Source organism: Talpa occidentalis, unplaced genomic scaffold (genome assembly GCF_014898055.3).
Source record: "Talpa occidentalis isolate TD23 unplaced genomic scaffold, MPIMG_talOcc4v2.1, whole genome shotgun sequence".
NCBI lineage: Eukaryota > Metazoa > Chordata > Mammalia > Eulipotyphla > Talpidae > Talpa > Talpa occidentalis.
Window position 1 is genome coordinate 102,714,944 of NW_026555331.1, and position 25,775 is coordinate 102,740,718.

At 41.2% G+C, this 25,775-nt stretch overlaps 1 long non-coding RNA gene across 1 annotated transcript in view; it reads left to right on the forward strand.

Annotated features, from left to right (window-relative positions):
- The first annotated feature begins 4,968 nt into the window (after positions 1 to 4,968).
- Positions 4,969 to 25,775, forward strand: part of LOC119248918 (uncharacterized) — a 40,707-nt gene continuing 19,900 nt past the window's right edge. Inside the window, exons 1-4 of the long non-coding RNA XR_005126014.2 lie at positions 4,969 to 5,007; positions 9,909 to 10,043; positions 19,080 to 19,141; positions 20,321 to 20,417. This is a non-coding gene — a long non-coding RNA (uncharacterized LOC119248918). The remainder of the gene's footprint in view (positions 5,008 to 9,908; positions 10,044 to 19,079; positions 19,142 to 20,320; positions 20,418 to 25,775) is intronic.

Below are 25,775 nucleotides of genomic sequence, written 5' to 3' on the forward strand. Positions count from 1 at the left end.
TGCAGCCTGCCATCAGGGCTTCCTCTTTAGGACCAGCAAGGGGAGGAGAGGAAGAACTGGTGTCCCCAGCCAGTGACCAGAGATGGGCACTCCAATACAACATACTACAAATGCCCTGCACTGATTGGCTGCTAAACCAATCATTGCAAAAGGGATAAAAAATTGCTTGGTTGTTTTCAACCAATTAGAATCTCTCATTGGAGCTGGTGATGCAACCAATCACAGCAAAACCAAAAGTTGCTACACCTAAGGGGCGGAAAGACTGTCTCCTGGGAAACTAACACCAAGTCCATGATGCCTCTGCTCCCATTCAGCCTCTCCAGGCCTCTGTTTTCTCATCTACAAAGTGAGGATTACCTCGGTATTCTCTTCGCTGGCTATGCTAGAAATTAGGAATAAGATAAAGATGAGAAGGAGCCTTGCTCTTGGCCAGACACACTGTAAATACTCCACAAAGCTTATGAGGGAGAAGATAAATTAAAATTGGTATCCATTGTGTTTGGACATTGCATTCTCTCATGGATCTTCCTTCCTAGTCCTGGTAGATGCAAGTTTAACAGCTATAAATGGATGACAGAGACAGTTCAGTAGACCATTTATATACTGATTTATCTGGACATCATTTAGGTGAAGAAACTCAAACTAGTCCATTCTAAAGCATGCACAGTGTCTCTTGAGTAGTGACTTTGAGAACAATAATACAAAAAAGACAAAGACAACAGGAGTAGTCACAATTTATTGAGCACTTCTAAGTGTTACACTACTCACTTTGCATGAGTTGTGAGCCCTTAGCTGTGATTTTTTTTGTATCTATTTGTGCATAAGAAATGAAAACTTACAGAAGGTAAGGAGTTTGCCTGAAATCAATAGCCTGGATGTGAATCTAAATGAATTTGACTCCTAAGTTCATTTCATATTCTTTTTAGCAAAACTACTTGCAAAGGAGGATGACCCCACTCACTCATTCTCTCATTCATTTATTTATTCCTTCCCTCTCTCTTCTCAGCAGACAGTCCCCAAACCCCTGTCATGGTGGGTGTTTGGGGGGCAGGGGGAAGAGATGAATGACACCACAAACCCTTTAAGAAGGAAACAGGATCCAAGTCATGGGATTCCAGACTTATTTGGGGAGTTCCCCAGGGCAAGGTTGTGTGGGGCAAGGCCCCTGGCACCCTTTCTCAGCACCCTTTTTCAGTCAAATGAGTACTGTTGAATCACTAATGATGATGGAGGCCTGGCAGCTTTGGGCACAGCTTGCTCCAAGGCCTGCAAGACACAGAGGGCTGCTCTCTACCCCCAGCTCCCTCTGCCATCTGCTCTCCTCAATGAGACAGTTTAATCTTCAGCTATCTCAGGGCAAAGGAAGGCGGGACATCAGAGGTCACCTTAACTCTCCATGACTCTGTCGCAAAGAAATAATTGTTTCAGAGGAAAGTAGCTGTGACCAGTCTGATTCCTCCTTATTCACAGTGTAGATGGAGACAACAGCTCTTGAGGACTTATATTGTTGATTCTGTTCTTCATCCAACTGTGTTGCAAGGGTCTGTGTCCTGGGGATTGTTCTGAGTCCCCAGGACATGCAAATGGGTCAGCATCACAACGCCTCAGAACTCTGAGGTCCCCAGGTTGGTCCAGCATACAGATGCACATAAGACATACTATATATTGGAATAAATTAATTGTGTGTGTCCCTATCTGACTGATCAACTTGTTAAAATTTATGTTAATTTTGGAAAATAAGTTCAAACTAGTTGGAAGATTCTCGTCCTGACTGCCCATGCATCTGCCCCACAGTGTCCATCTGCTCCCCTCTCTGCCCTGACCCCTCCTCAAGGACCCTTTCCCCCCTCAAAACCCTCAACTGCCTTATGATGTTGAAGAAGGCTAAAAGTGGCCTCCAACCCCTTGCCCCAGCACTATAGTGGGCCTTGTTTTGATTGACCATAACAGTTAAGTATTTTAAGTGTCATCACTGAATCAAGGCATGTACCTCATGCTTCCTGGGAGTACCACAATGGAAAGAAACATCAAGACCAACTAAGGGAGAATATCCACAAGGGCACACATTGGCTGAACATCTGTTGACTCCTTGGATCTAAGATCATCCCTCAGTCATGCTCCCCAGGGAACCCCAAAAGTCTTCCCCCTTTACTCCCATCCTGCAGTCACCCTGTTCTAAGTCCCAAGGCAGCTACTTATGCCTTGAGTCAGCTCACAGGGCCAGATGTGGGTCATAAATATGGGGCTACAAGAAGCTGGGGCCTGCATGCTGGGAATCAGCTTCAGCAACTTCTGAACTTTTTCTTTGGTTATTGTAGGAATAAAGGATTCAAGAAGCTGGATCCTTTAATTACTAAAGATTGGCACTCTACCCACTGGGATACTTTTGTTACTGATGATGGATTAGAATTTTATCCGTTAGGATGCTTTTGGCCCTTAGTTAAAGGAAATAAAAATGACTAAGCAAAAGAGGACATTCAAAAGAACAGAACGGACCCCATGCATGGTTCTATCTGAGGACCGGTGTTTCTCCCATGTCTGTGTTCTGCCCTCCTGAGTTTGCTTCAGCCTCACATCCCCTCATTGTGGCATCATGGTGGGCAGCATACAAAATCAGAGACTTCCAGTGTTTCTGTTCTCTGAAAGAGGACACTTTCCCCCAGTTCTCCAGTTGGCTCCCCTTGGTCAGAAATAGCTTGTGTTCACTCCTGCTCAATGGCTGATGAAGAGGCTGCAGCCATCATTGCTGACTTTTCAATCAAGATTTGCCCCTAGAGTTGGGATCCCTATTCTTTTGCTAGCAAAGGAAAATCAGTGGGCGGACAGCAATGTCTGCTATAGGAACCTACTAAAAAGCGAAAGGTGGAATTGGAGAAGACAGTGTTGATAAGTGAGATCGGTAACAGAGGAGTGTGCCACTACAGATGAGAGGTTGAAAAGCAAAGATAAGGCTTTGGAATAAAGAAAGCTGATTTGCAATGTTAGTATTACCTGGGTCATTGGTTCAATTATGTAACAAAAACTAAAACCAAAAAAATCAAAAACTTGGTGCTTAAAACAGCAGTTATTTATTATTGCTTACAGATCAATAGATCAACTTGGTGGCTTTGCTAATCTGGGCCAGGCTCTCCTGAGCTCATTTGGACCTTCTCAAGTGTCTGCAGGACACTGCCAATCTAGGAGGGTCTCTGTGGGGCTAGTACCTCTCTGGTTCCCTGGTCTCTCATTCCTGGTTTGTTCACCCATCATCCTGACAGGGTTCCAAGAGAAAGAGTAGGAGGTCTAGGCTTAGTGCTGGGACTCTGACAGCAAGGCCTCACTCTGCTGGCCAAAAGCAAGTCTTGAGACCAGCAAGAAGCTGCAAAATCACTTTGCAGAGTGTGGATAATGGGAAGAGTGAAGGATTGTGGAGACTTTGGCATCCAATCTACTACCTCAACCTTTGCATATATTTCTCTTCTCTATACCACAACTTCATCACCTCTAAAATGAAGCTACTAGTAGTACCTACCTCAACATCTTGTTTGAGGATTAAAAGAACGTGCAGGTAAAGTTGCTAATACAGTGGTGGGCACCCAGTGCCCTACTCTGCATGTGTTATGATTATAGCTAGTACCATGATTACCATTATTATAGCTGTTGCAATGATTATTATGATTTTGCGTATCTATCTGCTGGGCTACGACTCCCCTCTGATACAAGTCTGGGGAGTTGTTTCCCAAAAACCTAGACTTCAAGGCAACCCTAGCTGGCTCTCCGGAAACCTGCCAATCATTGGAGGCTCCCCTTCTCCCTGCCTATGGTTGTTGAGTGAGCGCTGTTCTCTTGGGGTTTTGCTGTGCTGGCTGCTTGGTGCTCCCTCAGCTGAATCCCTCATTGGGAATCCTCCGAGGAACTGTGGTTCACTGTAATTTGAGCACAAACCGTTAGTTTGGGCCAGGGTGCTTCCCGAGAGGGGAGCAGGTCTCACTCGGGCCATGACTGATTTTCTGCCCCTATCTGCTGCTGCATCTGTGCCAAGTGGTGAACTGTCGAAAAGCTATAACATAGTCCATGGGGTGCCCGGGAGCTGGGAGTATGGGAAGGAAGCAACACACCTCACTTCACACCTACTTCAACACCTGCCTCCAAGAATTATGATCAGTTGGCAATTTCCTCAAAAAAGAAGGTTGTCTTTTAAATCCACAGAAGGAAAAAGGCTGATTCTCATTGTTGTTTATGGTTGTTTTGTTCATGACCCAAAAACCTCGCAGAGATGGTCCTGGCGTTGCTACCCCATGCAGACTGAATGCAGGCAGGAGGGAAGGCAGGAGCTCTTTCCGTGAGGCAGCCTGCTCATTTCATTTGCCACCATGGCTTTGCCATCTGCTAAGGGACAGGCAGAGAAAAGTTTCCATGTATAATTCACAGCCCTTTGTAATTTAGGCTCAAACAGAATCAACAGCTTGATGGAGACTTCACTGCGAAGGTCCAAACAATGATGTCTCCACGTCTGTCCTTGCTCAGAGCCAGAGCTGCCCTGTGCCTCTGAGCGCTTATATGTCTGTCAGGCTGTCCAAGGCGCCGTTGGACCTTGTCTCCCCACCTTGTCTCTCTGCTCCTCACATTTTTTCTTTGTCCTTACTATTTATCAAGCACTGTATTCCCACCTTGTAAATGTGCCCCTTTAGCTAGCAATCTGCCATAGAAGCTTCCTCAGTGACCATTGTCTGCTGGAGAGCTAATTGTGGGCCCTCCCCCTTCATCTAGCCAGGGCTCAGATGGATGCCCAATTTGCATTATTTATGTCTTCTCTCTGTGTTCCAGTGATGTGCTTTTGCATAGCATATGTAAAATTCTGCTGACATGGAGAATTCATTTGGCTTGAGATGCTCAAAAAGAAGGCGGGTGCAGACCTGGTTTGTGTAAATTCAAGAGCTATCAGACAGCTTTGCTCTTTCTTTTTTTTCTCTCAGAATTGGAAGATGGCTCCTCATGAGACTTCTTTGGATAATGCTTGACCCTGAGGTGAGTTCTTTCACTTAAGGAACTTTGGTTCCATTTGAGCACTGAGTCTCCTGCTTTCCAATGGGTGGGGCAGGGGACGAGGGCTAGGGGCCTTTTTCAAGTTCAAATGCAAACCTGTCACTGCAGTTGCAAGGACAGCCAGAGACTATTAGCTCCCAGACACCTTCGAGCACCTGACTTAATCTCTCCAGAAGAAGAAACTGAGACTCAGAAACATGAACTAGTTTGCTCAGGTCAGAGAATGGTACATCATTCTCCCTGTGATAAAATCACTTCTCTACAAAAGGGCAGACACCTTTCTAATCACTTTACATGTGATCTCATTCAATCCTCATTAAAGACTCATACATGATAACAAACAACACTAAGACTTGTTGCTTTCATCCTCATTTCATCAATGAGTAGAGAGGCAGCAACACAGAGGGCTGTGCGGCCACACTGCCCACGTGCAGCAGAGCGGACCCAGGCCCAGGAGCACCAGAGATGGCAGGAGATGCATCTTCTGCTCCCTCAGTCTCCTCTTGCTCTTAAATAAACATTGTACCCCTTGAGTCTAGTGCCTGCATCTTGCCTGTTGGCAGAGACCTAGGATGGTGCACTAGTCTCTCCCTGGGGGCACCACCTGCATTTAACCCTAGCCACAAACATAGTATAATCTCTCAGACTGACCACCCATGAACAGCCACACACCTGGTGAATTGGGGACTATTTTTGGTTGCTCATCTGTATTCACCTTTCTTTGGGTACAACTCTAATATTCTTCTAAGGAGAAGGTGTGTGACTTGGGCTTGGCAGGGTAGAGCACGCATTCAGTTTAGAACTGAGCGTGTGGTCTGACCAGAGCCCTGGGCTGGAAAATTACTTTTACTGTTATGAGTGAAGTAAGAGGTAAGGACTTGGAGCAGAAATTATGGGCAATCATCCTGTCCCCATGGAACCTCAGAATGGGGCAGGATTGGAGCCAAGAGGTGAAAAAAAATGGAGTCTTAACACTGTCTTAACTTCTAGTGTGAGCTATGCTGGGATCATTAAGTTCTACAGCCCATTTATTTCCTTTTTGCTTAAGTGACCTGGGTCGGCTTCTCAATAATGCAATGAAAACTCCTGAGTACTTGGGCTTCATCAGACCCACGTATTTGTCTCCCAATGTTGCCATGCTGTCTCAAGAGATTGCAGCCATTTTAGTTCCCTTCTTCAGTCTCACTTTATCTTGACTCTCCTACAACATTGAAGCAAGGGCTCCATACAGATGCCTCCTCTGTCAAATATTTCAAATATTTTGAGTTAGATATTTTGAAATTACAATTGATAAACCACCTTTTGTGACATATAACAGCATATAATTATGTAAGACATACATCGCAACATATAACTCTCTATATGTACATAATATATATATTAGTGTGTCATATTAGGAGACAATAGTGATTTTAGTAAGGAACCTCCTAGAAGACAGAACTTAAGTGATATATATGTTATGTATTTTATATGCATTATTCTGACATACTTAAAAAATCACATTATGCGATATGTAGTAAATATCTAACTTTAGACCATTTGCATATTTCTAAGTGCAGGTTCATGAACAAGATTTCATGTACCTAGAGAAACAAAGGCAGTGATACCAAGTGTGTGTGTGTGTGTGTGTGTGTGTGTGTGTGTGAGAGAGAGAGAGAGAGAGAGAGAGGGAGATTATAAATTTATGAAATGCCCATTTGGGAGAAAAATGTCATTTATTCAAAGATGATCGGTTCTTGACCTATCAAGAGGAAAGGGTAAGACGTGTCCTTTTATGAAATAACAGCATTTGCTTTATTGGAAAGATCTTAGGATATTATGTTTCATCTTTTCAATATGTTGTCATTTTACTAGAGTGTTTATTGTGCTTAATTAGCCCATTCAAAAGCTAAGCAACCTCTCACGTGCCTCACTGAGATGATTCATGTCCCAAACCCTCTAGTTCCAAACATCTGCCCAGAGCTGGTGGGGCCCAACACAACCAGACTGCAGAGCTGACCTCTGTTTCTTGAGCTGCCTCTCCCTCAGGTTCCTGCCTCACCGTGGGGACCCTCAAGCTTAACTCATGATGACCCAGTACTGACATGGTTCCACCAGAAGTGGTCTGTACCCCAAATTACCTCCACTTTTCCATTCCTCAGTCCTGGGTCTCACCACAGACTCTTCCCATTTCCTTTTATTTCTCCCACTCCCTTTGTAAACTCTACCTCCCTTTCCACTCTGCATTCTTTATCGTCCTCTTTCAACAAAACATTTTATCCAAACAGTTGAAAAATATATTTGCTTTGTACATCCACACATGGATATTCTCTGCAGATTCTAGGATCCCTCATGCAATTGGGGAAATGGAGTTTTAAATTTTTATAAGGAGGAACTAGCAGGAGATCTAGGACTCTTGGCTAGTACAAAACCTAGCCTGATTAAAACAGCAATCTTCAAATGTTCTCTTAAAAACTTAGGGAATGTCCACCTCTAATTCCAAACATGTCCACCTCTAGTTCAAAACATCGAAGACCCAAAGAGAAGGTAAAATGTGTGAAGGAAGGAATAAGAAGGAAAAATCATGACTTGCAGAATCTATAGAAATAGAATACTGTCAAATTATTGTCCCGGAAATGTCTTTACTCATTTTAAAGAGTTTGGGTTACACCATCTGTGAGAATTAATGGTTGACTGGAGAAACAAGTGCCTTTAGGACAACAGACATGCTAAAATTCACACCAAGAGATTAGAGTAGATGAGAAACACCACTGGGGTGGGATTTATTTGATCCTGCCCCCCCCATTACTACCCTTCTATGAGACTTGGGATGGCAATGGCCACTGCTTTGAAGGTCCTCTCCTGCTTCTTTTCTTTTTCCACACTAAAGGAAATAGAAGCAGAATAGGAGATCCTACCTCAATCCCCACTTCTGTAGCAGGCCAGGAGGCCCAATTAGGAAGTCATAGTTATCCCAAATGTCAGCCTCTGTTTCCCTCAGCCAATAAAAGAAAACAGAGTTTGAGGAAAAGGAAAGTAGTTTAATTTGTTAACAAACTGAGGACGTCAGCAGACTCATATCTAAAAGACCATCATCCTGCTCTTTGGCACAGTGCAGGAGTATTTATACAAATGAGTGAAAATAAGGGGGGTGGGAGAGATGGACAAGGGTCTACAAAGGGGAGATAGGAAGGGTCCTGCACATCCTTCTGATGCAGGCATATGGAGATTTCGGGTGGCTGCCAGCTTGCTTTGTTAACACCTGCTGTTTAACTTCCTTATTATCTTCTTAGGGATGTCCTTCCTTTTCCTTAGAATGCAAGAAGACAAACTTGTTAAATAAACAAACTTGTTAGGGATACTTATCTGGTGGGGCAGAAAGAGAGCCCTGTCACTGCATCAATACCTGCTTCCACACTCTTTCTGAGTCCTCCTACCCTCTGCAGGCACCTCCATCAGATAGGTTTTTATCTGATCAGATGCCCAAACCTTCGATCCAGGATGATCTGAGTGCTTGATGGCTGTGACTTTATTGGGGCACCTCAGCTTTCCATTTCCAGGGATCATTAGACAAGGAAGCACTAAGATGCACCCCAGTGAATTTCTGAGGCTCAACGGCATCCTCTTGCCCATCGTCTGGCTGAATTCTGTTCGGCATCGTTATCGCCCATCCTTTCATATGAAAACACTGACTTATCCATCGATGTAGGTTGGATTGAAAAGTACACACTCACAAAAATTTGAAGGTTAAGAAAGGCACACAAATAAAATATTATTGCCTAAAAATAAAACATTATTGCCAAAAAGCTAAATTTGAAACTGATCAAATTTCTAAATTTAGCTAATAATTTACAAAAAAATGAACCTGTTATCTTTAATAAATAGGTGGGAGGGAAGGCAAGTCATTCTTCCAAAAGCAGAATTATATTCTTAATTGAAACAACTTTTTGATTCAAAAACTTTGACCTTCATAACGAGGTCCATATCAGAAAATAGATGCTTATTATTGGTAGAAAACAAACTCAAATAGGAACTGCTCTGAAGAGATAGCAGTGTTCCCAGTCTATCAGGTGCACCCCTCGACTTTGCCGGTGCTCCTCAGGTTGTGTGTACCCGGAGGGCTGATGCAGGTGTGATTTACCTGAAGCAGCCTGACCAGCTCTATTGCACAGAGTCAGCTATATTTTGGGGGACTCAAGAGATGACATTAATATTACCCATATTTATCATAGAGAGGAGACAGAGTCTCAAGCTGCAATTGTGGATTCAGACATGACCATGTGCTAGTTTCTGATATATTTGTGCATCCCAGCAAGCTTTTTTTTTTTTTTAAAGAAACTTTTAGCTCTGTTACATAGTTATATCCACTGCCTTCCTTAACCCACGCGTACTCATTTGCACATTTTTTTTTTACAAACTTCAGTGTGATTCTTCCATAAAACCATTCCTTCTTTGTTCAGAGACACATCCCTTATGGGGCAGGCATGAGAGATGAGAGATGGGATGAGAAACTCATCCCCTTGGTGAACAGGGCCCAACTCTGCTGGGGTGGATTGGCAGGATGCAGTCTGAAATGAGTTTTTCATTTGTATTTTGTTTTGTTTTCAGTAATCAGAGAACATTCCCCTGCCCTTTCTTGGTGATTACTTAAAAAAGCAAGAAGAGATCTGGTTCACTGTTCTCAGAAACTGACTCTAGGCATTATAAACTCCAGGGATTTCTAGCCATCTTTATTTACTCTCTCATTCAAAAAACAATGCTGTTGACCACTTACGGCATACATAGTCCTGGATTAACCATTAGGCACAATGTTTGTATTTCCTAGTTTCCAAGACACTCATTTTCAACATCATAATATCTCTGAATTTGGGTTGTTTCCATGGCAAATTTTTTTTCTTTCTTAGTGGCACCAAAAATAATTCTGCATATTACAACCAGTGGCCTTTTACATTTGATGGAATGCTATATTATCCATGACTACTCTGCTTCCACCAAAAGATTAACTGTGCAAAATAAGGGGAAGAAAGGCTCACAAACCAGTAAGTTTTTAACATATGTTTTTAACAGCTTTTGGAACAAAAGAAGTCTTGGGACTGTGTGGTTTGAAGATATTTTGTGTTTCATTTATTCATATTCTCTCTGGTCTTAGAAACATAACTGAGTATGGGCTATCTGTTGCTTTTTTTCATTTCTTAAATTCACAAGTTACTTTTATAATGCCGTGGAGTGAGTGTGTGCGGTGCTTTCTACTGAAAAACTCATATGGTAATTGACTTTTGATCTGTCCTGAAAGCCTTCATTTGAGAAGACTTTCATAGGAGATAGTTGTATCATCAGTGGCAACTACTTATTTTTGTATTATTTTTAATCAAGCAAAATAAAACTTTTTTGTTTTTTCTCTTGATTCATTCAAACATTTCTCGAGCCCCTAGGATGGATCAAACACTGCAAAGTGCCATTAAAAGACAGTCATATGGAATATTACTTTTATCTTTAGAGAATTTACCATCTAAAGGGGGAGGAAATCTGTTGCCACTGATGTTCACATAAGGAAGAATAAAATGAGTTATGTAACCAAGATCCAAAGATATCTAAAGGAGCTCTGCATTACTCCACAACATGATTCTTGACCTTCAAATATAACAAAACAAAAGCTCGTCTCCCTTTTCTCTGACTTGTGGTGCAGCAAAGATTAAGACCCCAGGCAGAGCTCAGAGCAATGTCCCAAATCTGCCTTTATGGCTGATGTAAAGAGAAAACTCCCATCTACTTTGAACACTTCACAGTCAGCCAAATTTTCCATACCTCAGATAACTGGTATGGTTTGCTTTCTACTCAATGGTAGGTCCTACTCACAATCTGTTTACTCCCCTATTCTCATTCCATGATGTTTGGTCCATTTTCTTCCCTGCTCAGCCTCTCTCTGGTCTTTCTCAGCCCATTGAATCACTTTCAGAGTCCTCCATCCTAATCTCATAAAATACTCCTCCCTTTTTATTGAACTATAAGCCCTTTGAGGACAGGAAGCAAGTGTGTGTGACATGGAGTAGACACTAAAGATAATGAAGGGAAGACATTTCTTCTTGAATATGTGAGTTTAATAGGAGGGACATTTTCCATCACAGAGTAGTAAATTGTATCTTGGAATGCTGATAAATTCAACTCTGGGTTTCCCCTTCTAGAGATAACAGAGCAGTGAATTTCAACTGAATTTTTTTGTCCCAGTATAAGTGATGGTTGATCTTCACGTCAATGGCAGATTGTGGGGACTGGGCAATTTACTTGGAATTCCTGGAGCATTGACATCCCAACCACCTCTTCTCTCCCACCTGATGTGCAAGTGATTCAAAGTGAAGATATTAAAGGGATGATATTGAATCTTCTCTCCTGGGGAAGATTGGAGGAGTGGGAGTAAAGCACCTGCAAATTTTGCTGTTTTATTTTTAGTAATACCTCCAGTTTGTGGGTACCCCAACAGCAGTACTAGCCTCCTCTGCTCAAAATGGTCTTGCTTTCTTCTTTTAACTCATAAAATACCCATAAGGCCAATAAACAAAAGAAAAAGTAGAAACAGTATCAATTTAAAAAGAAAGGCACCCATTCCAAATATGGCCATCTCACTGAAAACTAAACCTACAAACAAAAATCTAATTTCTAGTATGCTCAGGTTTACACTGCCTAATTTTCATACCATCAGTCCTGGGGCTTGAACCTTTAATAATTTGGGTAAAATGAACTGGCCCATCACCTTTTCCCAATGATGTAGAGGTGGCAGTTTTCCGACACTTCCCACTCAATACATCCCTTACTCTATCGCATACGTTGGCAGTCACTATAGATGGAGTTGTCAGATTTGGCAAATAAAGGTAGAGGACGCTGGGCTAAATTTGAATTTCAGATAAATTCAGCTAAATTTGAATTCAGCTAAATTTGAATTTCAAACAATTTTATACTATATGTATGACCCAAATTTTGAATGTGCATATATATTCTAAAAGTTATTTGTTGCATATTGGAAATTTTAATTGAACTGATTGTTTATATTTTACCTAGCAATCTTGTCACTAGAAACCTTTGCTTGGGAGTCATTGAGCTATTTCTTCAGATCAAAGAGCTTTGAATTCTTAAGTATCTAATCATGATAACAGTTCAAGTATCGGGGAGTCTATCGAAAGAGAAGGATTTAGGGACTTCTTAGTATCTCAGAAATCACAACAGAGCCAGAGGCCCAACTTGCCTAAAGAAAGGAGAATGGTTGTGTTTTGTACTGTTATTATTTTTTTGGACTGATATCTTATTTGTTTCCCCTATATTCCTGCTACAGGTGAATAATGGTACAAATCACAACAAAGCAAAAACAGACAATTATAAACCAGAGACATCCTGCAGGGGAGGAGGAGGGAGAGGGATCAGAGGGAGGGAGGGAGGAGCACAGAGGACTGAGGTGACTGTGCACGGGTGCATTGGGGAAGGGAACCCTATGGGGACTACACCTGAGGGGGAGGAGGGAAGCAAATATTGTTTAAAAATGAACAGTGATGTAAAAAATTTTAAAAATTAATAAAAAGGAAGGAAGGAAGGAAGGAAGGGAAGAAGGGAGGATGGGAGGAAGAGAGGGAGGGAGGGAGGGTGGGAGGGAGGGAGACTGGCCAGAGTTACATAAGAAAGAAGGGAAGCAGTGGACACCAAAGGAAAAAAATCAAAGGGAAGCAGACATCTTCCTGGAGCCACCTGGGATACAGCATGCTAGGGCTCAGCCCAGTCCTGTCTCCTCTTCCCTAGTCCTCCAGGAAAGCAGAGATGAATTCCAAAGTTCAGAGCTTTGGAATTCACAATAATGACACAGGAATCCAACTGATTATCAGCTTCCTTCCTTTAGCTTCTCAGACCATTTGACACAGTCCTCGTAAAGGTGAGGCAAATACTTACAGGTGGAAATGGCCATAGGTGCCTTGATAAGCTCAAAGAAACAGTTAAATTTGTGTGTGGATCATTTAATCACAGTATCTGGAACATATAAACATGGTGCATATTATCTCCCTCCCCTCTCTTTATTTTGTGGCCTCAAAATTTGATCCAAGCCTGGGAGTTAAAAAGTCCCATTTTGTGTAATCAGGTTCTGGTTGAACATGATTGCTGAATTATTTTAAATTGAATACACATGTCTGGAGCTGAGCTGTATGTATTATTTGAAGATGGTGTCCATTAGGTCTTATCCACAGGGGCAATCTTCAACTTTTGCCACATTCAATGCATTCTTTATACATCAGTATTTGCAAAATGGTGAATCATATATAAGGAAAAATTGGAGGGAATATGGTACTCGTTAGAGGGTGATTTTTTGAAATTATCTTCAATGCATTATTCAGACCTGTTTCTACTCTCCCCTGCTAAGGGCCTGAGAGTTGGTTGGAAATTTTCTGGGGAAAAAAAGAAAATATATCAAAGACAATAACAATGCCCAAATAAATAAAGCCCTGTGGTTGTGCAAGACCCTTTTGCAAGGCTAAGACAAAGTCTTTGAAAATTTTACAACTGAATCAATAGTTACTTTAACTCCTTGTCAGCCCTAAGCACTTTAAGTGTCTTAATTGCAGATCTAAATTGTTGCTGCTGCCATGGGCTTTTCCTTTTGAATGCATTTGTCCCTGAACTGAGCTTTTGTCAGACTTCACCTCACAAGGGCAGCCAGTTGTTTTCGTAAATTGTTGCATCATGTCAAGGGCTCTAGGCCTGGCTTGAAGGTGTCTGGCTCTCCAGGAGGAGGGGTTAGGTTGAGTGAAACTCCAAGGCTGAATCGACCCAATGGCCCAACCCTGCCTGACATCACTCAGTGACCGAGATGTCCCCATGCTTGGGGCTAGGGTGGCCATTTTGTGGTTGTTGGCTTTAGCAGATTTATTGAGGTAATAATTAATGTTCCACAAATTCACTTGTTTGAAGTATCCGATCAATGATTTTTAGTAAATTCATGGAGTTTGGCAGTCATCACCATAATCTAATTTTTAAAAATTCCATCACCCCCCACCCCCAAAAACTGATGCCATTGGTCAGCACTTCTCATCCTCAATCACCAATCACTACTTTTTGTCCCCACACACTTCCTTTTCTGGACATTTCGTATAAATGGAATCATACCATACATGGTCCTTTTCACTGTCTAGCTTCTTTCACTTGCCATAACTTTCTGAGGTCCATTCACATTTCAGCACGTGTGCATCGTTTTTACTGCTGAATAATACTTCGTGCTATAGATATACCACACTGTGTTTGCCCAATCATAGCTGACAGACATTTATTTGAGTTGCTTCTACTTGGAGGTCATGAAAGTGCAACAGTGAGCAGTCATGAACAAATAGGCATTTGAAAATGAATTTTTAAATGGATTGTTTGTGTCACTCACAGTAAACTGTCAAAAGTGTTTGTGTCACAGTAAACTGAAAAAGTAAACTGATGTTACTTATGTTACTTTTTTTTTTTAAAGCAACCATCCATGCTCTTAAAACTGTGCCTTTTGGAATATTCCAAAATAAAGTAGGCTCCTGAGTGCTTCGAGAAATAGTATTTATCAGAGTGAGCAGTTTAGTGAGTCCAAAGCAGGTTAAGAATAAGGAAGGAGAGCCTCCTATGGTGGCGTAGCGGTTGAGTGCAGGGCTGCAAAGCTGCCCACAGCCTCTGGAGTGCCGGCCCGATCCCCGGCCACCGGCAAGGGGCCCACTTAGCGTGCAGACCTCTCCTGCCATGCCCTCTGCTCCCCTCAGCAGTGTACTTCGTCAGTCTGCCTGTTCTGTTCCCTGCTCTGGCTCTGGTGAATTCTCTCACCCTCCCGCACGTCTGACTATACCCAGTGCTTGTATAAACAAATAAATCTTTAAAAAAAGGAATAAATAAATAAATACATACATACATAAATACATAAAAATAAATAATGAAGAATGATGCAAAAATAATATAAAATAAAATAAAAAGAATAAGGAAGGAGACACTTGGAAGTTTCAAGACTAAAGGCAATCATAGCAGCAGCTCCGCTCTTCTGTGCCAGTCATACTGGAGTTTAAAGAGCAGGACCCACACATGCTGGCCACGCAGGGATTCTGCCCCGCAGCCGCCACGCACTGCCAGGTTTCTCAAAGCCCTGCTGACTTGAATAAAATGGAGGCTATTCAGGAAGAAGTCAAGTTGAAAGTGGCAGGGAGGTGAACAGGTCATAACACGGGAACAGAGTTGTCAGACTTTGTTTATTTTCCTGCCTTCTAAGACTTCAGCGACTGATAGGAGATGCTAGCAATCCTGTCACTGAGGCACAATAGTTCTGTACCTTGGGGAAGCTGCTGTATCCAAAGCACCCTTGCGCATTACCTCCAAATCACCATCTAGAGCCATGGAAAAACCCATGTCATGAGGAAATCTTTCCCCATCAGTCTTCAGAGAAAGCAGGAATATAAGACAAGGTGGTTTTTAGGCCACTGATCAAAGGTAGAGCCCAGCCTTCTCGACCTGGTGTGTCTATAACGTGGCCTGGGCAGGTCCTAATCTCTTGGGGCCTTGGTAGCTTGTGAAGTGAGGCAAGTTGACATTGTGATTCATGCGTAAGATTTTTTTCTACATCTATTATTCTGTTTTTCCTACAATTTTGAAAACATCTACTTTTGAAACCAACATTTAAAAGTTACACCAGTATCACCATCCTGCTAGCAATCAACTTACTGATGTCAAGAGACATGCTCTGGAACGCCAACTGGTGAATAATTAGCATTTGGAACACAATTTTTTAAAATGCCACACAGAGTCCCAGTGGCACCCCAACCCGATTTCGTAGATAAGAAAATTGTTGTTGATTTTTCAACATATTCTCTTGCAAGTCGTTTAGCTTCTTTGAGTCAGAGTTGGGAATTGAACCAACATTTTAGGGCTTCCAGACCTTTATTGTATCAATTAATCCAGATTGCCTGGGCGCAAAGAAAATAACTATTCAAGAGCCTGTATAAAACAATCTACCATTTAAAACAAAAACAAAAACTCTGACGCACTGGCCAAAAAAAAAGCTGCTTTTCCTGTTTGTTTGGTTGTTTTTTTTTTTCTCCCTTAGGTTCTTTTTAGAATGGTCGGATCTTGCTGGAGAAAAGGGTTGGAGGTTGGTTTAAGTTAGACAATAGTTAGTAAAACTTTATCCTCCCCCAAATTAAAAAACACTCCCTGTTGAGAAGGATGCTAATATGACTCCTGCTCCCTTTTCCTGGATTGCCCATGTTCTCTCATGCATGTGTGGAGCAACCAGCCTCCAGGCTGACAGCAGCTCCTGAAGCTTTTACACTGCTTTCCTCAGGACTTTGAGCTCATTGCTAAATGGCAGCTAGTAGTCTTCATGCACCTCCCCATGGCAAGAACCAGCCATGGAGCTCAGAGATGCCTGATCCATTCAACTCCACACGGAGCATTCCAGAGCCCTGGCATCTTGACTATTCTCCAAAGTCAGTGACCAGCCTGGTAGTGAAAGAAATCTGGGGACAGATGGTATGAAATTGAAATCACATCCTCACTACCCTCTCCCAAATGCTGGCCTGTTATTTTGGCGAATCTCCACAGAGCTCCATGGCACTCGTGCTGGTCTGATGGAGGTCTGCATCTTAAACGTGGATGCCTGAACATCAGGGCTGATAGAAAGGTGGCACATTAAGGAGGAAATTGCATTAATGTCGTGTGGTCCCTCCACAACAATCAGAACCACATGTGCGCTTGAAGAAGTCCACATGCTGTCAGACAAATGAGGAGGTCTCTCCTCCCTTACAGACCCATCTGTTGTTGAAAAATAACCCCACATTAGTGAAAAGTCAGTCTGTGTTGGAAAGGGAGCCAAATCCTTGGGATAAAACTGGATGCTGAGGTTCTATTTTCTGATTTTCATCTCTGAATTTAGCTGAAGAGTCTAAATAGAGAAAGGCATCTGAAGCAAGTCCATCATGAGCAGATTCTGATATTCTCTTTTGATTTTCTGACATCTCTTTGCTTCACCTCTTCCAAATGTAATATAGAAATGGTCAGAGTTCACATTTCAAACCCAACATTGAATCGAGCTGTATTCTTAGCCACCTCTGAAGGCACTGGATGGGGAGTAAAGAATAATGATGGGAGAAGCGTTCCCTGGTGCAGCCTGGTTTTACAGCTAAACCAATGTGATGCAAGTTCTTCTTCCAACTGCTGACTTCCATAGATGCCACCGACAATGTGGTGAGATTTTGGTTGATACCAACTCCTAGCCTGATGATATTAGTTTATTTTCATAATGAAGAATCACATAACCTCCTCTCTGAAACATTTCAAAATTTAGTGATTGTCATATAAGTCTATAAACATAAAAGTACGTATATTTTTTGAGCAGAGAATTTTAAAGAATCCACAGAGTGATGTGTTATATTTCTCCAAGGTCACACTCAAAAAAAAAAAAAACCCATAATTTATTAAAAAATGCATGTCTTATTCTCTCCCACACTCATTCCCAAAGGAGGTTAGAAAAGCAAGGAATTAGGAGTTTGATGATTTTGCAGCGTAGATAAACTTAACCACTTATTAACTGACTGATTGAAAAGAGTCTGAACTTCAGTATTCTTGTTTTTAAGATCATCATCACTATCATCATCATAATGATTATTATTATGGCAACTTTGTGAAAATGATATGTTACATGCTTTTGAAATTGTGAAGTCTAAATGAAAAGTTAGTTTCTGCTATCTATGGGGAAAGACTATATATTCACCAAAACATGTGGAAAGGGTTGGTCTTTTGTATTGGTTGTCGTTAATGTGGGATATAGAGAGAGATTCTAGAAATATCAAGAAGAGAAGGCAGTTAGTTTGAACAACTTACTTCTCAGTAGTTTTCTCTTTTCAATGATGTCCCCAAAATGTTCTCATTTCTTGAGCATTCTTCACTATGCTTCAGAAACAGGAAGATACTGCTGTCAAAGATCTGCCATATTTTGTCTCTTCCAACATCCTTTCCTTGGTCATCAGACACATTTTCCTGGCAAGCGGTCCATTATTCAGAGGTTCCTTTACAGTTTCCTTCAACTTCTGCTCACCTGCAGGTTAAATGCTTTACTTCAGGATACAGGGAGAGCTTTGAAGAATGAGAAATTGGAGTCAGTTGTGAATAATATTCTAAAATTGAATCAACAAAAAATAAGCTTTGACAATATCATCTCCATCATGGTTGATTGGTAATGATTAAGCACTTTCTCACACTATTGTTAAAAATACTGGAGTCCTGGATTTCTAAATTAATAAACCCCTTATTAGCTACATAACATTCCTTTAAAGACATATTTCTGACAGAGACCCATTGTATGAACATATATTGATCACATTCTTAAATGGATCACACTATCTTTCTATCCATAGCAGGATTATCTATGCCTCTGTAACTCAGGAGTGCCATGAGGGCTCCTTTGACTAATTGAGAGGAAGAGGAAAGACAAAGGGACAAGAGATAAGAAGAGATGATGCTTGAAAGAAAGATGGCCCTAAGTTTGCAAAGGAGAAAGTGGAGATAGCATGTTATTTAAGGAACTTGTCTTCTTAAGTTTATCTACATAGCCAAAAATCTGTATGAAAACAAGTCTTTGGATTGAATTGGATATCATATAGGCAAGACAATTAGATGTCTTAAAATCTTCATTTTCCTCAAGATGTTATAGGGACAAACAGCTAGCAATCCTGCTCTCCTAATAAGCAATCTGAATCATCTCTGAGGGGGTAGGTCAAAGACACTTTGGAAATGCTGATGAAGATTCCTCTTCTAAGATAAAAACCAATGCGAAGATGTATCTGACAATTACAGGCATTTCATGGATTACCTGAACTCTCTATTACAAATATCTGAAGTACCTGTGTACCTCCTGAATCTGCCCATTTTTTAGTTATTTTTCAAATATATAATGGCCATTTTAGCAATGGAGAATCTCCTGACATGGGAAGCAATATATCATAAATAATGTGTGTTATTTTTATAATCAGTGCTATTGATTAATGCTGTAGTCATGTGTGATAATTGTACCTTTTGTTTCCAAATCTTTTTAGCCCTGAATGGACAGGAGAAGACAAAAACATCACCCTCTGATTAATCTTTGCAATATTGTCAGGTTAGTTAAAAATAAAACTGTTTACTGGGACAGCTTCCCCAACTCTTTGTTCTCTAGAAAGAATCTCTTTCTATCCTTCTGTTTATTTAACTGTGAGTAGTCACTGCAACAAACTGTTTCTGAGAAAAGAAAACAAATAAGATCAGCTTGGGAGAACAATTCCAATGAGCTCCTAGGTAAAGGGGCAGCCAAAATACATAGTTAACTCCTTTTAGTGGAAAATGGGTCAGGACTAAAGCTCTTCCATGAAATATAAATGCCATGCAAATGAAACTTTGCCTTTATTTTAAGTACAGTATTCTATTACTTTTGAATAATGATGAAAGATTTAACATGTCAGTGCTCCTTCCCCATTTTACTGAGGAGAATTAAGATACACCAAAACTCATAAACTGCATTGAAAAAAGCACATAAAGATCTTTCAAAATTTATTAAACATTTTTATTTAATCAACTGTGTAAAAGAAAATATTATCTTATTCTGAAGTAAGTGCATAAATTCTCTTGTTTATAACTTTTAAAAGTATTTATTAGTTTTAATAAAGTCAAAAACATCTTACAGCCAAGTTAAACTTCAGAAATTAATTTCAAATAACTGAAAATTATAAAACAGCATATTTTGGCTTTCTTGGTTATATCCTAAAGTAAATTGCAGTATTAAAAATATCTGGGTTGAGGGATTTACTCATTCCACAAAGCCTCTTCAGATAATTTCCCAAAGAATCAAAAAGGAAGATAATTATATAGGGGTAAATTATATATGTGGGAATATTGTATAATTGTGCTTTAAATTATAGTTTTCAAGGTGGCTGCTTTCTATAAGAAAATAGCTCACAAAACCTAATATTTAAAAGGGACTGGTCTGCATTTGTACAGTGAATGTTTCATTTTCAAAATTACATATGTATAAAAATCATATGTCCCTGCTGGTGCAAGACCAGTAAACTTTCACATGTTCTGTAAAAACTTAAATGCTGGAGGCCAATGCTCACAAAATTTAATGATCTTTCTGCTAATAAAAGCCAACTTCTTTTTTTAAAAAAGAAAGAAAAGAAGCAAAACATACACATGCATCCTAAGTGTAGTATTTTCCAATTTTTTCAAAAGGAAAATATGTGAAATCACCTTTTTTATGTTTTTTTTATTTGCTCGTGTTTGCTAAAATCAATTCTTTCCACAGGGAGAAATGGAGATGTGAAATAAATGCTGAAACACGGGATCCATCTTTTCATACCCCGCTTGGAAGGAAGCCAGTTCCTTTAGAAAATGACCATAAGGTAAAATAAGAACAGAGCTAGATTTTAATGTTTATAATCAAAGAAGGGGGGCAACAAAAACCCAAAACAATGCACTTTCTTTTAAATATGTTTATGCCACTAAACCTAGGGATTGTATATAACTGGTGCTTGATCAGTGCCATGGTGACAGACAGAAGAGATGTATGCTGTTTCTCTTCCATTTTTTGTAACTTGGCATAACTTCTCTTAGACTAAATATTTCTTCTGGGTGGAAGGATTCCCTGACTGACTTCCAATTCAAAATAAACCCCAATTCAGTTTGCTCTGTATAGCAGTATGTTTAAGTGGCAATGGACCATCAGGTGAAGCATTTTCTATAGAAAACACATTTAATATTCTCTCTTAGGGCTTCAGAAGCATTTCCACCAGCAGGGCCACAAGAGAGACTGATGATGAAGGCAGCGGGGAAAGCACAGATTAGTAATCTTGACAACCACGAACTCTGAAATTCTTTAGTATTGTTTAAAAAGATAAAATCATGCATCTCATACAAAATTGAAATGAACTCATACCAAAGATATTTTAAATTTATTAATTCATAAGGGAACAAGTAGCCATTGACATAAGTTAAAGATTCGATGAACCACATCAATACAGGCAATAAGAAATGCTGAGATGAATTGAGGTAGAAATGCAAAGGGTCTGTCCATAGGGCAGTGATCAATTACATTCCACCAGACACAATTCATTTTTTTAAAGGAAAATATGAGAAATCACTTATAAGAATCATTTTATCAATTTCTATAATTTGCAGAATTACTAAAAAGCTTTAAAACAATCAAAGAAGATAACCACAGGGATGCATTAGGCAGGACACTCTGGATATTCTATTTCAAAGTGTTTCACAAGTTTTCCTGACAATATGAATAAAATCAGAATCCTTTTTGGTTGATTAGAATGTTAACTGCGCAGAAAATACTGAATTTCTGATAGCAATACCCCCACTGCCTTTTAAGAAAGTCTACACCAGGGCTGTCCAGTAGAAATATAATGCCAGCCACAAATGTAGCTACACATATGTCATTTTAAATGTGCTGGTAGCCACTGCAGGGGAGGGTCATCCCATGCTACATTAAGAAAGCTAACAAAAAGAGAGTTACAATTAATTTTAGTGAAGTATTATATAAACATATGCAACATATAATTTCAACATGTGAGCCTATGAAAGAATTATGAATAAGCTATTTTATATTCTTCTTGTTGTTCTAAGTCTTTAAAAGCAGGATGTGTTTACACTCACCGCACATTTCAATAAGACCCTCTCCTCCCTCCAAAAGACTCCTAATTTTAATTCAAATGCATTCTTAGCCACGTGTGACCAGTGGCTACCAGACAGTACAGGAGCCATATAAACCAAACACTCATGAGCAAGCAAAGTTTTGCAGCTTTTAGAATATTAATTAAGACATTAAGTCTGGGGCCTCCCCTGGTGGCGCAGGCGGTTGAGCACAGCGCTGTGAAGCTGTCCACAGCCTCTGCAGCACCGGTTCGATCCCTGCCAGCTGGTGAGTGTCCCACATGGTGCCCCATGTCTCGACAGGAGACCTCTCCTGTCTCGCCCGCTGCTCCCCTCAGCAGTGTATTTCATCAGTCTGCCTGTTCTGCTTCCCGCTCTGTCTTTGGTGAATCCTCTGGCCCCCCACACCTCTGGCCTGTACCCAATTTCTTGTATAAATAAATAAATAAATAAATAAATCTTTTTTAAAAAAAAAGACATTTAGGTCTGTCTCAGCCCTTCCCTGTCCATACCATTATTTTCAAGATAGGTTCTCAGATTTCCTCATTTTTAAATGAAACATGATCGATGCTCAGGGAAACTATAATTCGAAATGATTGTGTGGTGTGGCCCCATGAATTTTCTCATTAGCAGTGTACTGTCGTCTCTTCCCAGGGAGACCATCCTAATCCCTTGTGAAGGCGACCGAGACGAGCACGCAGGGACGTAGCTATAACAATAATAATAAACATAATATTGCTTTGCCTGTCACCTGAGTGTGACAGAGCCCATCAAAAACATTAACTGTTTTATTTTCACATCATCCCTGTTAAGCAAAGGGAAGAGGGGACATTTCTTATTATTCCCCTTTCGCTGCAAAAAGATGAGACCATTTTCTGTTAAGCAAGGGAGTAACTGAGGTATAGCTACCTCAGCGCTGCTCTATCACATAGGTCTCAGCGGGGCATCAGCAGAGCCAGTGCATTCACAATTCCGCCTCCCAAAAGGAGAAAGGCCCCTCCCCACAGGGACCTCTGAGAAAAGGATGACATTCCCATGGTCAGACAACCAGCCCACTGGGATGCCCGATAAAAATTTTATTTCAGATAGTTCTGGAACACTTGGAATTTTTCTTTCCTAGTAGAGCACTGGTGTTTTAAGTAATCTGAGTTAGGAGAATAAGCCGTAGAAGGGCGTGTGCATGTGTGAGAAATAGTGAAAGGCTGGTCCTGAGACCTCACACCTTCCCTCTATTTTCTTAGCTCCCCAGGGACTAAATTCAATGCCTCAGGGACCAATGTCCTACAGATTGCCTTTTGACTCCCTCACCCATCCCTCATACCCTCTCTTGAACTTTCAATAGACCACGCAAGTCATTCTGCCCCCACCCACCCAATCAGCCTTTCGGACTGTGGTAGCGCCGTAGGCCGTCATCACCTCCTCGGCATGAATGGTGCTTTTACCACCTGCGTGACAGTCATCCCATTCAGCTGGCAGCGCTCATCTGTATTTAACATTAGCTGCTCAATAATAACCTATTGAAGGACTAGCCCTATAATGTTTGTGTAAGGAGGGGAGCAGTTAAGAAAAGACGACATGTGCTAAATTCAAGAAGGGGGGATATTTCTTTCCTACTATAAACAGAAATGATTATAAAACCAGAACCCAGAAAGAGCTCCTCACCCTTCACTATGGTATGGGGGGAGGGTGGGCGAAGGGGGAGGTTATTTCTCTGCAAGGCCTACTCTTTGAGTGCTGACTTCTCCAGGTTTTTACTACATCCCAGGGAGGGAGATAGAAACCAAAGCAAACAAAGTGCCCCCAGAGGACCCTCTCCTCCCTCCAAAAGTCTTCTAATTTTAATTCTCTGCAGCTTTTAAAACAGTTCAATGTGGAGGTTTCAGCAGTGTGTGGTGGAAGAGAATTCCTGCTCTCTCTAAGGACGCCCACTTTAGATAATCCCAGCTGGCAACAGGACACCAGGGCCAGGACTGGGTGAGGGGATTTCCTTAGCAGTTTCTTTTCAGCACATTCTGTCATCACAAAGTAACTTTTAACAACTGTGTTTTCTTCTCCACAAATGAGTAGAAAGCAGGTTTAAGCTGGTTGCTAACTGCATGCAAAGTATCTGCTTTTCCCCCTGAGCTTCTGGTCTGATGCTAAAAACACAATTTCCTAGTGCTTGGTGCTTTATGTGGAGACTTACCTTTAAAGCAGGGACCCCAGACTCTCTGAGGGAGTTCTTACACTGCCCCCCCCCCCAACACTTCCACCCTTCAAGGCGGGTGGCGGTCGGCAAGCCCATCTTCTTCAGGTGGGGACTTAGTTCGGACCTGTAGAAAATGCCAAGTGTTTTCCCAAGAGTGGAGGGAGAATGTCCGCAGCAAAGTAGGCATTCCTTGTGTGACTCTGTCCAGTTTGTAGCCTCAGGGCCGCTTTCTCCCAGGCACACGTTACAGAGCGTCACCCTGTAGGCAGCAGATGTGCATTTGTTGTCCCACCGTCAAGTCATTCTTTAGCCTGCCATTTCTTGAACCGCTGCCATAAACCATCATCTCCACTCCCCAAAGTCAGCTCTGCCCCCACCTAGATCCCCTGAGGTTGAAACAGCCTGAGGTTGAGCACACCTGTATGCAGGACCTTAAAGAGCAGAATTTCCTGGGATTTCCACAGTTACATCCCAGGTTGCCTTTGTATAGTTGCTTGTGCAACCGCAGGGCTCACTTTCAGAAAGACAATGGCCTTGGAAAGCACCGGACCCAAATAACCTCCCAGGGTTCTTAAGGACAGGACTAGGAGCTTGGGAAGGAAGCACCAAATGAACTGCCTGCATGGAGATGATGAGAAGGACACCAAAAGCATGGAGAGTTAGGCAGCCCAACTTCAAAATTAATTCTGCCTCCTAACGGTATAATCATTAAACCCAAAATTTAAATCTTTGGCCAAAATACCCTATTTCTTAGTGCAGAGTTGTTACTTGGCAGATTGTTGCATATAAATGTGTCCTGCGCTTTCCTCTTCTCTCTAATATTCAGAACTTAACCAAAGTCCATTTTATATGAAATTAGGAACAAGGCAGTAGAAACCAAAAGAATTAGTGTGTCTGGGCCTCTCTTTTGTCCATTATTTCGTATCAATTTTGAAGCCAATAATGCTTAATAGTAATCCAGTCATGAACTTGCTGCAGCAACTGGGGGAGATTTGGAGCATATGTTTTCAATTCATTACACTTGACTCATCAAAATTGGTTGCTGTTTTTAAAGAGCTATTTGATGTGTGAGGAACTGTTTCTACCTTTTTAAAGTAAAGCTTTAGAGGCTTTCTCTGTTCACAATGGGAAGCTGCAGAATGCTAAGAGAATAGGAACTCAAATGCAGGAAGCTTCAGGGATGGTTCAAAACTTCAGAGCCATGAATTTAGAGAGGGTTCAAAAGTTGGTAAAGTGAACCCTCTCATCCCTACCCACAAATAATAAATAACAAGCACAACATGGAAAAGGAGAAAGGGGAAAGCCATAACTTATCCTGACTCCAACTGTACAGCTCTCTCCAATAAAGCAGTTCTTCGGAGAACTTAGGTTCTGCTGCCTGCAGGGAGCTGAGCTCGTCCTCTGTCGTAAATTACCTTGCTTGGGATAAGCTTTCCTCCAGGTCCAACAGACAGGCAGCTCTGCAAGACCCATCACCTTGCTCTGTGCTTCTTAAATTATCCTTCATCTGGTTGTGACATCTAAAAAGTTAGAGGGAGAATGATCATCCCCAAACCTGACCTCTCCATACTACTCTGTCTTTTTTTATATATATGTAAAGGATTACACCATAAGAAATAAACACAATGGCATCCTATTTGCATACCTGGGGTGGGGGAGAGGAATGGCTTAGAGCTTTCTATATGCTTCTCCAAGTAAATAGTACAGGATTTTCAAACTTGTCCACACACTAAAGATCTTTTTTCACTGCCATGTGACCTAAAGTCCTTTTCCCAAGTGAGATAGCCATCGCTATGATTTTAAGCTTTAGGGAAGTGAGGACTGGAAGGAAATTTGACTTTTTCATTTCATCCTTCTTTTGTCATCGACGGCCCTGCTGCAGCTTTCCAGCCAAACTATATGTGTACACACA